The sequence below is a fragment of the Lemur catta genome, chromosome 14 (assembly GCF_020740605.2).
Source record: "Lemur catta isolate mLemCat1 chromosome 14, mLemCat1.pri, whole genome shotgun sequence".
In the NCBI taxonomy this organism is placed as follows: domain Eukaryota; kingdom Metazoa; phylum Chordata; class Mammalia; order Primates; family Lemuridae; genus Lemur; species Lemur catta.
In genome coordinates, this window is record NC_059141.1 from 55729633 (window position 1) to 55742515 (window position 12883).

The 12883-nt window shown below is 34.1% G+C and overlaps 1 protein-coding gene across 2 annotated transcripts in view; it reads right to left on the reverse strand.

Moving 5' to 3' along the window:
- ADK (adenosine kinase) overlaps positions 1-12883 on the reverse strand; it is a 497861-nt gene that overhangs the window by 204394 nt on the left and 280584 nt on the right. The gene's annotated exons all lie outside the window — the stretch shown is intronic.

Below are 12883 nucleotides of genomic sequence, written 5' to 3' on the forward strand. Positions count from 1 at the left end.
GCAAGATACACTGATAAATGCTAAACATCAGTGGGTAAAACAGTTCCTTACACTGGACCACTTTCTGCAATGATGGAAATGTTCCTTTTCAATGTCCAATACAGTAGCCACTACCCACATGTGGCTACTGAGCACTGGATGTGTGGTGACTGTGGCTGAAGTATTTTTAATTTAATTTTTAAAAACTTAAAGGTAAATAGCCACATGTAGCTAGAGGCTATCATATTAGAGAATGCATTTCTAGATCTTATTAGGAAATACAGGTGATAGAGGAATAATACTACAGGGAAGTACTGAGCCTTACAGAACATTATGTAGGACAAATGAATAGGCTTCTCCAACAAACCAGTGGTATGTAAAAAAAAAAAAAAAAATGGAGGGGAGAGGAGGAAAAGGACCACTACAGAAAGAAGAATCTTATGAGACATCAAAATTAAATGCCATCTCAAGTGATGCAGAAAAAGCATTTGACAAAATTCAACACCTTTTCATGAATAAAAACAAAACAAAAACCATTCAACAAATCAAACAAACAAGGCATAGAAGGAAATTATCTCAACATACTAAAGCATGCATGGAAAGCCCACAGCTAACGTAACACTCAATGGTGAAAAGCTGAAAGCTTTCCCTCTAAGATCAGGAACAAGGCAAGGATGCTCACTATTGCCATTTCTATTCAACACAGGGCTGGAAATCCTAGCCAGAGCAATCAAAGAAAGGAGAGAGAAAGAAAGAAAGAGAAGAGAGGAAGGAAGGAAAGGGAGGAGGGAAATGAAAGGCATCCAAATTGGAAATGAAGAAGTAAAATTACTTATTTGTAGGTAACACAATCTTGTATGTAGAAAACCCTCAATACTGTACAACAAAATCTGTCAGAGCTAACAAATAAATTCAGCAAAGTTGCAGGATACAAAGGCAACACAAAACAATCGTGTTTTTATATATTAATAATGAATAATCCAAAAAGGAAATTAAGGAAACAGCCGCACTTATAATAGCATCAAAAGGAATAAAATAGTTATGAATAAACTTAACCAATGAGGTATAAGACATGTACACTGAAAACCACAAAACATTGCTGAAAGAAATTAAAGAAGACACCAATAAATGGAAAGACACCCTGTGTTCAAAGACTGGAACACTTAACATTGTTAAAATATCCTTACTACACAAAGCAATGTACAGATGCAATACGATTCCTATAAAAATCCCAATGATATTTTTTTCAGACATAGAGAAAACCATTCCAAAATTTACATGAAATTTCAAAGGTCCCGAATAGCCAAAACAATCTTAAGAAAGATGGAGACCTCATACTTCCTGATTTCAAAACACATTACAAAGTAACAGTAATCAAAACCATATGGTACTAGTATACAGCCAGACATACAGACCAATGGAACAGAACAGAGAACGCAAAAATACACCCACATGTATTTGGTCCGTGATTTTTTATAAAGGTGCCAAGGTAACAAAATAAGTAAAGGATAGTTTCTTCAACAAATGGTGGTGGGAAAAATAGGATATTCACATGCAAAAGAATGAAGTTGGACCCATACCTTACTGCATATATAAAAATTAACTCAAAATGGATTAAAGACCTGCAAATTTAAAACCTGAAACTATAGAACTCCTAGAAATAAACCTAGAAGAACTATAAAACTAGAAAACCTGAAACTATAAAACTCCTAGAAGAAAATTTCATGGCAATGGATTTGGTAATGATTTCTTTAATATGACACCAAAAGCACAGGCAACAGAAGAAAAAATAACACAAATATGACTATTAAACTTTAAAACATCTGTACAGTAAAGGAATAATCAACAGAGTGAAAAGGCAACTTATGGAATGGGAGAAAATATTTGCAAACCATGTATCTGATAAGGGGTTAATATCCGGAATACATAAAGAACTCCTACAACTCAATAAAACCCCCCTCCCAAACAATCCAAGTTAAAAATTGGCAAAGGGCTAGAATAGACACTTTTCCAAAGATACAAAATGACCAACAAGTACTTGAAAAGATGCTTAACATCACTTACTAGAGAGAAAAAAAAATCAAAACACAATGAGATACTACCTCATAACTAAAGGGATGGCTACTACCCAAAAAACAAACACACAAAAAAACCAGAACAATAACAACTATTAGCAAGGATGTAGAGAAACTGGAACTCTTGTGCACTGTTTTTGGGAATGTAAAATGTTGCAGTCACTATGGAAAACAGTATGAAGTGTCCTTAAAAAATTAAGAATACCAGCAATCTCACTTCTGGAAATATAAACACAAGAATTGAAAACAGGATGTTAAGAGATATTTCCACACTGTGTTCACTGTAGGATCATTCACAACAGCCAAGAGGTGGAAGCAATCTAAATGTCCATTAACAGATGAATAGATTAAAAAAATGTTATATAGGCTGGGCGCCGTGGCTCACACCTGCAATCCTAAGCACTCTGGGAGGCTGAGGCAGGAGGATCCCTTCAGGTCAGAAGTTCGAGACCAGCCTGAGCAAGAACGAAATCCTGTCTCTACTAAAAATAGAAACAATTAGTTGAGCATGGTGTTGCATGCCTGTAGTCCCAGCTACTTGGGAGGCTGAGGCAGGAGGATCACTTGAGCCCAGGAGTTTGAGGTTGCTGTGAGCTAGGCTGATGCCATGGTACTCTACCCAGGGCAACAGAATGAGACTCTGTCTCAAAAACAAAACAAAACAAAACAAAGTGGTATATATACACAATGGAATATTATTAAGCCTTAAGAAAAGAAGAAAATCCTGTTATATGCTACAACATGGATGAACCTTGAGGACATTATGCCATGTTTATGAAAAATAAGCCAGTCACAAAAAGACAAATACACCATGATTCCACTTACATGAGGTATCTAAAATAGTCAAATTCAAAGAATCAAAGAGTGGGGTGGTGGTTTACAGAGGTTGTATAAGGAAAGGGGAGTTGCTGTTCAACAGATATAGAGGTTCAATTTTGCAAAATGTTTATATAACAAGAGATCTGCTGTACAACAATGTGCATTTAGTTTACACTGCTATACTTTACACTTTAAAAATGGTTAAGATGGTAAATTTATGTTATGTATTTTTGACCAAAATTTCAAAAAACACAACTAGATCATATATATACATACCCCTGGTCTAGATTATAATTTGAACAAAACAACAACAAAGCAACTATATACCATTATTATTGAGATAATATCTTAATATAGACTAGATATTTTAATTGAAATGTTAATATGGACTAGATATTCAAAGATATGAAGAGATTACTGTTGATAACATATGGAGATGGGTAATGGATACACAGGGATTCATTATGCTATTTACTTTTATTCTATCTATTTTTGTGTAGGATTAAAATTTTTCTATAAACTGTTCTAAGAATTATAGTCATAGATCTTTAGATCTGGAATAAACTTTAAAGATAATCCTATTCATTTTTGGATTTTATTTTATTTTGAGACAGAGTCTCACTCTGTTGCCTGGGGTGAGTGTTGTGGCATCAGCCTAGCTCACAGCAGCCTCAAACTACTGAGCTTAAGAGATCCTCCTTCCTCACAGGCACATGTCACCATGCTCGGCTAATTTTTTCTATTTTTTAGTAGAGACGGGGTCTCACTCTTGCTCAGGCTGGTCTCAGACTCCTGAGCTCAAGCAATCCTCTCTCCTCAGCTTCCCAAACTGTACGGATTACAGGTGTGAGCCACCGTGCCCAGCCAGCACATTGCATTTGAAAGGATCATTAGATATTACTCATGAAGGTTTGGAGAGTACAACTTTGCTAAAATTACAAAAGTAAAGGAGGTTTTGGTTTATTTGAGTTCTTCACCTCAACAATATCAAAAACAATCCAAAGACACTTCTAACGGGCAGCCTCAAAAGTAAGAATGGCAAGTCAGTTAAGACACAGCCTTTGTCTTGAGAAGGTGTTAGGGAAAGGCTCTCTTTAAGAGACACAACTGTACATCTACCTACCTTCCTACGGGCCTTTTAATACCACTAGTTACAACAAACACCATCTTCTCACTCTTCCCCAATCAGAATCATTGCCCACTTGGGACCCTTGAGTAGAAACAGTACTGAATGGAAAAGGGCACTTGAGAAGAGAAGTATAGCTGTACTTTAACAGTGTAATAAAATACAAAAAGTTAAGAGGAGGAAATAGCCTATACAGTGTAGTCAGAACTAATGAGGAAATGTGGTATAAAAAAAAAAGACAGGATACCGGGGTTTGAGAACTGGCTGACAGTGACTAATAATATATGTGACCTCTTTACCTAGTTTAAAGATGCTAGTTACCATATTAATAGAAATGAAATTGCAAAATAAACTATAATACAAAAATAACATTTAATACTTATTGTGATTCCAGGGCACAAAAGATCAGTTAATATCAGTTAATGTTTAATAGATTTAAACAAAAATAATGAAAATTAATATTTTCCTTATAAAAATATTTTTCATATAAACAGAGAAAAACAGAGACAAGTCCCCCATAATCCTACTTCCTAGGGATAAAATGAATAGTTTTACTATTAATAATGAACTACCATAAAAAAGAAAAGATTTCATACATTATTGTTCTACTATGAAATTATCTGCATAAATTCTACAAAAACTTTTTACTATAGTGCAGCAACAAATATAATAAGTTTTAATTTTTTAATCACATTCTCTTGAATTCTAAGTATTAATGATGAGGCCAGTTGGACTATGAAATCAAAGACACAAAGAAAGCCCTGGAGATATAAATAATCTATAACTTTAGGTTAACACACGTTGTGGCTTTCTGTACTATCAACTCTGATAGTCCAGAGATGGCAGTGCATTGTTTCTCAGTGCACCAAATCTGAAGTACCCTAGTAACTCACAGTTTCTTTGATACAGGCTTATAATAGTGACATCGCGTGAAAAGGTGGTTCAGAAGCTAAAAAGACCAGTAAAAGCATCCACAAATCTTGTTTTAATGCTAATAGATGCCACCGTCCTTTCTTTGAGGTCATTTACCTTCACTGTAACAGTGTAACAGAATTGGATAGGAAAAAAAAAAAAAAGAGGGTGGTAATTGTGTTGCTGGATCAATAACCTTCACTCAAAAGGGGGAAAACTTTGACTTTTACCTTTTCCTTCTATATTATCCTAAAATATCTAACATAAATCATTTAGAAATACATACATGCATAGTAATACAAACATATGCATGTATATATTCATTTATCATCATGCTGTTCTTGGAAGGACCTGAAATTTCATAAATTTATTCATCTAGGTTTGTTAAAGTGGATTGAGAATTTTATTTATTGGATGTAAATACTACTAAATCATTAAATGTCTCAGGTAACATATTAAATGAAGACATGACATTTCAGCTAATGAAGGAAAGCCATTTATCTTGAAATTTTCTTGCTACAGAAAAAGAAACCTTTAAAAATGGCCTTAAGTTTGCAAAAATCAGCAACTTTAATCTATCCACTTTCTTTTGACCTTTACACTCAACCTCAAAAAAATGTTCAGCAACATAAATTTGATCTCAAAAGGCTGCTGCAGATCTCATTTTCTGCTGTTTTTCCATTAGGTATTTATGGGACTTGCTAGTGTTACAAGGGACTAGTAAAACGCCAAAGTAATCCTGCAGTTCCTGTGTATGAATTCAGCTTTTCCCTTTGAGATGGTAACTTTTTTCCCCCTTGCCAAGGCCTTTTCAGTTTTGAGTGTAAAACTAAGACTGTAAGTATAATGTTCTTCATCAAGAGGTAGTATGGGTTAGTAGGGACTGAACGCAGAGGGAAGGAAAATTAACCAGATTTAGTAGTTCAACTATTGAAACAAAATAATTTTTTAAGCCATTAAAGTAGCTTGTTACACATTTGCACTAACTGAAATAACAGCATGGTTACATAGGATAGAAACTGAATACAAGGAGTTCTGAAGTTTGAAGATCTCAGCTGTGTGCATGACTTCTCTTAACTGCGCAGGAAACCAGCTGCTTCCATTTATGACATGTATTGAACACATGTGCTCTAGTATACCCATGACATAACATGTAACACTATACTTTCAGACAAGTTTGCCAAGAGGGGGGACGGGGAGTTCAAATATGTTAGTGAGACAAAAACGTTATACAGTGTATGTTTATTATTATGTTTGAATGATTGTAAGGCAAGAAAAGAATTTAAGTTGTGTTTCTATTAATGTGCTTTATAATTCATTACAAAATATAATGAAATCAATGAACTTAAAAAGAAATCTGTTCATTATAAATGTAGAAACTTATCAAAGTCTAACTCTAAATGAACTCTGAGACAAAGAAAAATATTAAATTAGTCAATAATATCTATCATTTATCCACCACAGACATGGTACTACTACATTAGCCATAGTATACTGAACTATGAGACTAAAACTTCACATAATTTATATGGAACTAGACCAAATTATCCCCATTTGCCTCATCTCAGTTAATTGAGGTTCCATCCTTGACTCATTTCTTTCTCTTGTAAACTACTTCCAATCCAACAGCAAATTCTATTAAATCTACCTGCAAACTATTTCTTACCACCTTTACTGCCAGTACTCTAGTCCAAGCCACCATGTCTCTCACCTGGATTATTGCAATGACCTCTACATTGAACTCTATTATCTGTCTTTGCCCCATTCAGTTCTTTGTCCACACAACAGCCAGAATAATCCTACCAAAATATAAGTCACGTTTTTCCTCTGAGCAAAACACTTCAAAGGCTTTTGATCTCATTCAGAGTCAAACAAAACAAATAAAACAAAACAAAACAAAGAATAAAGTCTTTACAATGGTCTATAATGTATTCTTTAATATGCCCCTCAACTCTTTCCCACTTTATACATTTACTACTTTTCCCATTGCTCACTCTACACCGGCCATATTAACCTCCTGGCTGTTTCTTAAACATGTTATTTCCCCCGTATAGAGACTTTGCCCTTGCTATTTATTCCCTGATCATTTGTCTCCCTAATATGTGCATGACTTGCTCCTTGAAACTTTTATTTAATTGGCTCTTTCTTGGGTAAGATTTTCCCTAATGATGCTATAGGAAAGTGCAACCTCTCACTACAGGGATGAGCGCTCTCTTCCCTTCTTTTCTGTTTTATTTTTCTCCACAGTTCTTATTACCATGTAATATACAACATATTTTGTTTAAAGCATTAGGCACTAAAAGGGGAGCACCTTCAGGACAACAATTTTTATTTGGTTGCTGTTATATTTTCAACACCTAAAAAAGTGGCAGACACTTAGTATGCCTTTAACAGGAATGAATTAAGTATGCAAAATAACATTTAAATTGAAGTACATTTCAAAAAGTATCTTTTGGCTGGAACGGTGGCTCACACCTGTAATGCAACCACTTTGGGAGGTTGAGGTGGGAGGATCACTTGAGGCCAGGAGCATGAAACCACCCTGGGCAATAGCGAGACCCTGTCTCTACAAAATTAGCTGGGTGTGGTATTGTGTGTTTGTAGTCCCAGTGACTCTGGAGGCTGAGGCAGGAGGTTCACTTGAGCTCAGGTGTTTGAGGCTGCAGTGAGATAAGATGATGCTATTGCACTCCAGCCTGGGTGAAAGAGCAAGACCCTGTTTAAAAAAAAAAAAAAAAGAAAAGAAAAGAAAGAAAAAGGGAAAAAAAATATTTTCTAATTCAGTAAACTTCCTGTTCAGAAGTTGTGCTTATGACATTTCTCTCATACGTAGACCCTATATAGTTTTCAAATAACCTAATTTCTTGCCAAGAACGTTTCCTTGAGTCTTACTATTTTTATTTATACCTTGCCTAATTCCTGACAAGGACTGAGGTAGTTTAGAAGAATGTAAAAAAGACAAGAAACCAAGACAAAAAATTAGGTAGTAAAGAAGAAAACAGAGTAAACATTAACTGCATGCCATAATCTATACAACAAAGATTTGTTTTTAGCCTTTTACCAATTAATGGGGAAAAAGAATAGTGATAAAACTTAAACTGTACAAAGAAGCTGAATGACTCTAATATATAATAGACAGAGGTTCTTTGTTTAAAAAACTATACAAAAAATAATCACTTTTTTTTTAAGACTAGGTTTCACTATGTTGCCTAAGCTAGCCTCAAAATCTTGAGCTCAAAGGACCCTCTTGCCTCAGCCTCCAGGGTAGCTGGCATGACAGGCATGTGCTACCATGCCCAATAAAAATAATCACTTACTAGATAGAATTTCTCAAGACTTAGTTTTCTACATTTACTGATGAAATGTGAATTGTCATTATTTTGGAATTCCAAAAGACATCTTTGAGATCCTTAAAAAGCCTTAAATTCCTAAGTATGGACATGATAAAACTTGTTTTATCTTAAATTTTATATGAGAGTCACCTCCCTTTTGTATGTATCTCTAAACTTAATCAGCATTATATTAATAGTTTTCTCTCCTCATTTAAAGGTTCTTTTTCTGGGGGAAAAAAAGTTTCATCATTCCAGAAAAGCAAATGTATATTTGATAAGCTGTAGGTAACAAAAAAACACTGGATGCTAGACAGTTGACTAGAATCATACTCTATCTAAGATCCTGGCAAATATACGTTGAACTATAAATGCTAAATTTGTGAATATCAAGAGATTATCTTGTTCTTTGATTTTGACGCTGATGATTCCATTATGACTAAACTGTAGACACTACCTGATGGTCAAAACACAAAAAATTACCTAGATTTTAAAAATTAGATATGAAACATATATTACTTATCAAATTACTTGCAGAAACTTCAGTAGTAAGTTATAGGAGAAAATGTGGTCTGTATTTTTAAAAAATTTTTCTATACTTTCTATACTTTTTTCTCTGTAGATTGATCCACAAAATTTTAGAAAAACTCTTTAACTATACTCTTAGGTCCCCAGGCGTGGGAGACCGTTTCATGCTGGCAGGGTGCATGAATTTAGCTGTGATCAAATAAGGCCACACTCAAGAAACTTCAATTAGATAAACTTAAAAATGTATACTATTTTATAAAAATCTAACTACTATGTATTTAATAATTTCAAAAAATGAAAACTATTTGTTAACTTTAAAGTTAACTATCCTTTTAATAACTTCGTTGTAACTGCTTTTTGTTGGAATGTATTTGAATATTTGCCTGCAGCATGGAGGTCTGCAGTTTCAGCTGATCCCTCTAGATGGGTACCGGTCATTTGTGACCTAAGGGCATCTTGATTTGGGTTATGTAGGAGAACACAGATTCCCAGCACTAAGTGGTTGAAAAGCAACAAAGCAGCAACGAGTTGGGCGGTCTCGTGGTTCTGTCTCTTGCTTCAACAGACCCCGGGACTCCCTTGCTTTAAAAAAAAAATAAAAAAATAAAAAGAAAAGCAACAAAGGATGTTGCCAGAGGCATGGGTACTCTACTGCATTTTTCCATATTTCAATTGGATCTTTCTTAGCATCAAACAATGATCTTAAATGTCATGTACTGAAAGTTCAACTAATTCCATCTGTAGTTCTTTAGGTGCCTTGGTGATATCAACTACATGAGGCTGAAATGCTAATTTGGGTGTGATGTCATGATTCTCAAAGTCAGTGAACCTTTCATTGTATTCTCCAATTAATAGGTCTATAATAGCTGTGTATTCTTCAAATGATTTGCATATATCATCCTGCTCATCACTGACCTTTGCTAACTGGGGAAAATGTTTTGAAATTCCCTTTTGAAGAAGTGTTTTCAAAACAGATAGCTTTTTTTGAAATGCTTGGAATTTTTGCCATATGTCATATATAGACTTAGTTTTACCTTGCAAAGAAATATTCACGTCACTTTGATTTGGCATGATATCACACAGAAATGCTGCATCCTATAGAAATCTTCTTTCAATAAATTCATATTGCTGATTGCTTTTCTGTTCAACTATTTGTTCTTGCAGAGATAAAATTTTGGCTAACACCTGTCACTGCCAACGCACTTTAGAATGATATGGCAAATCCACTCTGAATACCTCATTGTTAACTTTTGCATGTTATAAAACTGATGATGCCATGTTGCACTTGCAGGAATATAGTTAACAATACTTATAACTTGCTGCAAAGTATCACTTAAAATAGTAGCTTTAGCACAGAGATTTTGCTGATCCAAGATACAATGAAAAGAAATGAGAGCATCTGGATCTGTTAATAGTGTTTTTTTCACTCTGTGCAGTAAACCATGTTTTCCTGTCATGGAAGGTGCACCGTCTGTACATACACCTACTAAATTTATCAAATTCAGTCCTACTTCATGACATTTATCGTGAAAGTTGTTGAAGATATCTATCCCCCATGTTCTGTTTGCAACAGTGCCCAAAGCAAGTAACTCTTTGTAGCAAAGAAAATCTTCTGTTATGACCTGAAAGAAGTATAAAACCTGTGCCCAGTCAATAATAGTATTAGTTGATTCATCCAAAGTGATTGAATAATGCTGCCAATTGGTTATGGTTCTCCTCGAAAGAGGCAGATATTTGCACTTTGAAATATTATCAGGATCTAAGCATCCTACAATTTCAATAATGCATTCTTTCACAATTTCTACATCACTGAATGTCTCTGCTTTTATCCTGAGTATATAAGCTACTTTATAAGATGCTTCAGTGGCATTATTTCCAGTTCTTATTGCTGCTTGAAAGAATTGTCTTTGCTTGTGCTTTTCATGTTTTACTTTCTGCAATACAACTTTTTGTACCTCTCCCTCTAATTTAAAATAGCTGTGGTCCTTATGAGTATTATAATGCTGATGACCACTGAATTTCTTTAAGGTTGATATTACAGTATCACAAAGCAAGCAAATCATCTTATCTTTAGCAGAAACAAGATAATATTGCAATGTTCAATACTAATTAAAAAAATCTGTTTTCTTCCGTTGGCATTCTCTTGGTCTTTTTTGACATGATGGGCTGTTAAGCAGACAACTAAAAATACTGTTGAGCTGTGCAACTGTGCACAAATTCCACTTCAAACAGAAACACAGTGCACTGCTGTCAAAAGCTAAGAACAGAGGGGCATACTCCACCCCCATAAACTCTCAACAACCAGCCTTCTGCGGCAGTGGCGCTAGTCAGGTGGGGGAAGTTAGAAATAAATCATGAGCATAGTAGCAGTCACTTTAGCCTTTATGGCTTACTCATGTTCTAATTGTGCCGGTCAATCTTGGAGGATTATTTCATTGAAACTTATTTTATTCTTTGGTATTTTAAATATGTTCATTTTAAAAATAAAATAAAAACATAAAAGACGAGAAAAATATATTAATAAAAATAGAAGGGTTTGTTCTGAATAATTTAAATTCAGTCAAAAGGCTGCACTTAAGGACCCAGAAGGCCACATGTGGCCTTAAGGCTGAAGTTTCCTCACCCCTGTCCTAGAAGCAGGTTTTAACTTTCCTGAGAGTGTCAGAGTAAAAGATTTTTTCCTTAATATTCTATATTATGTCTCCAAATTTTTCCGATTAATTTTTTCCATGTTCCCTGAAATAGGTCAATAATTTAGAGATTTTATCTAATTAAAAAAATCTATTAATATCATAAAACTATCCAAAGCAATATTCTAAATTTTCTGCTGCTTAGAACTCAGTGCTCTGATACAAAAACAAAATAACAAACAAAAAAGACATATAAAAAAGGGATTAGATTGTTCTCAAAACCTGCAAGAAATTTGTATAAGATTTGAAACAGACATATGCTTTTAAAGAACTTTCAAATGTAACAGTTAATCCACATAATAATTCAACAACCACCATAGATTCAAAGTTCTAACAGATACCATATGCAACCTGTAATAAAACCTGAGTTTAGATATTTCAGGCAACAGGACAATTTCATTTTCCATTTTAAATACTCATTTATTTGTAGTTAACTGGCTATAATACAGCACATGAAAATGCTGTCATTATTGTACAATAAAATCCTAGTACAGATAAGATGTGCTGTTAGTCAGGAAACTAAAATTTGGGGAGCACTGTTACAAAAATATTTTTTCTAAGTTTACTATAGAAGATATGCATACTGAATTTACTATTAATTTTTATAAAATCTAGTGCTTGTTAAGATAAATCTAGCTAACGAAGTAAACAGCAGGAGAGTTATATTTAGCCTACAAAATGTATGAATTTCAACTGATCAATTATGTTGAATACCGACTAAGTGTAAAGCTCCATTTCAGTTATAAAGGGAATATGTGTTTGCAACATGTCATGCTATTATATTGGGAAATATTAAAAAAATAGTATTAACATTGAGATAGGGAAGGGTCAGAGATATATCTCTTATGCCATACATTTTAAATCACAATGAAACAACTAATTAAACTGACAATAGTATTGCCAGAGTTTTCCTTGCCAAAATAATCAAAGCCTTTGTTCTGATAATTATAATATCAGGCTACATTAGCCATTCAGACTAAGAAGGTAAGAAAGTTTTAAAATAGAATCGATATGCAGATAAAATCAGATCTTAGCTGAGTAAAGCAGAAAGTATATTTATTGTTTTCTGCTAACAGTTTTTGAGGCAAAGGAACAAATGTCTAGCAGCTGAACCAAGAGAAACTGGGAACTTAAAGGCACTGTCAAAAAAAATTTTTTTTTTCTATTTCTGGTTTCTCAAGTTTATAGTTGGTTTACTCTAAGGACTTACTCTAAGTCTTCTTTACTTTAACCACAGAAGATATCCTGCAAATTTAAAAGCAAAAAACTGGCAACCCCCATCAGCAGTATATTACAATAGCGTCTTTTATTAGAAACTCAGTACTCCTTATTCATTCATCAGCTAGACAGAACTTCCTGGTTAACAGTCCATTGTGATGACATAATTTCTGACAAAGACATTCTCAGTCAAATGGAGACTACCAA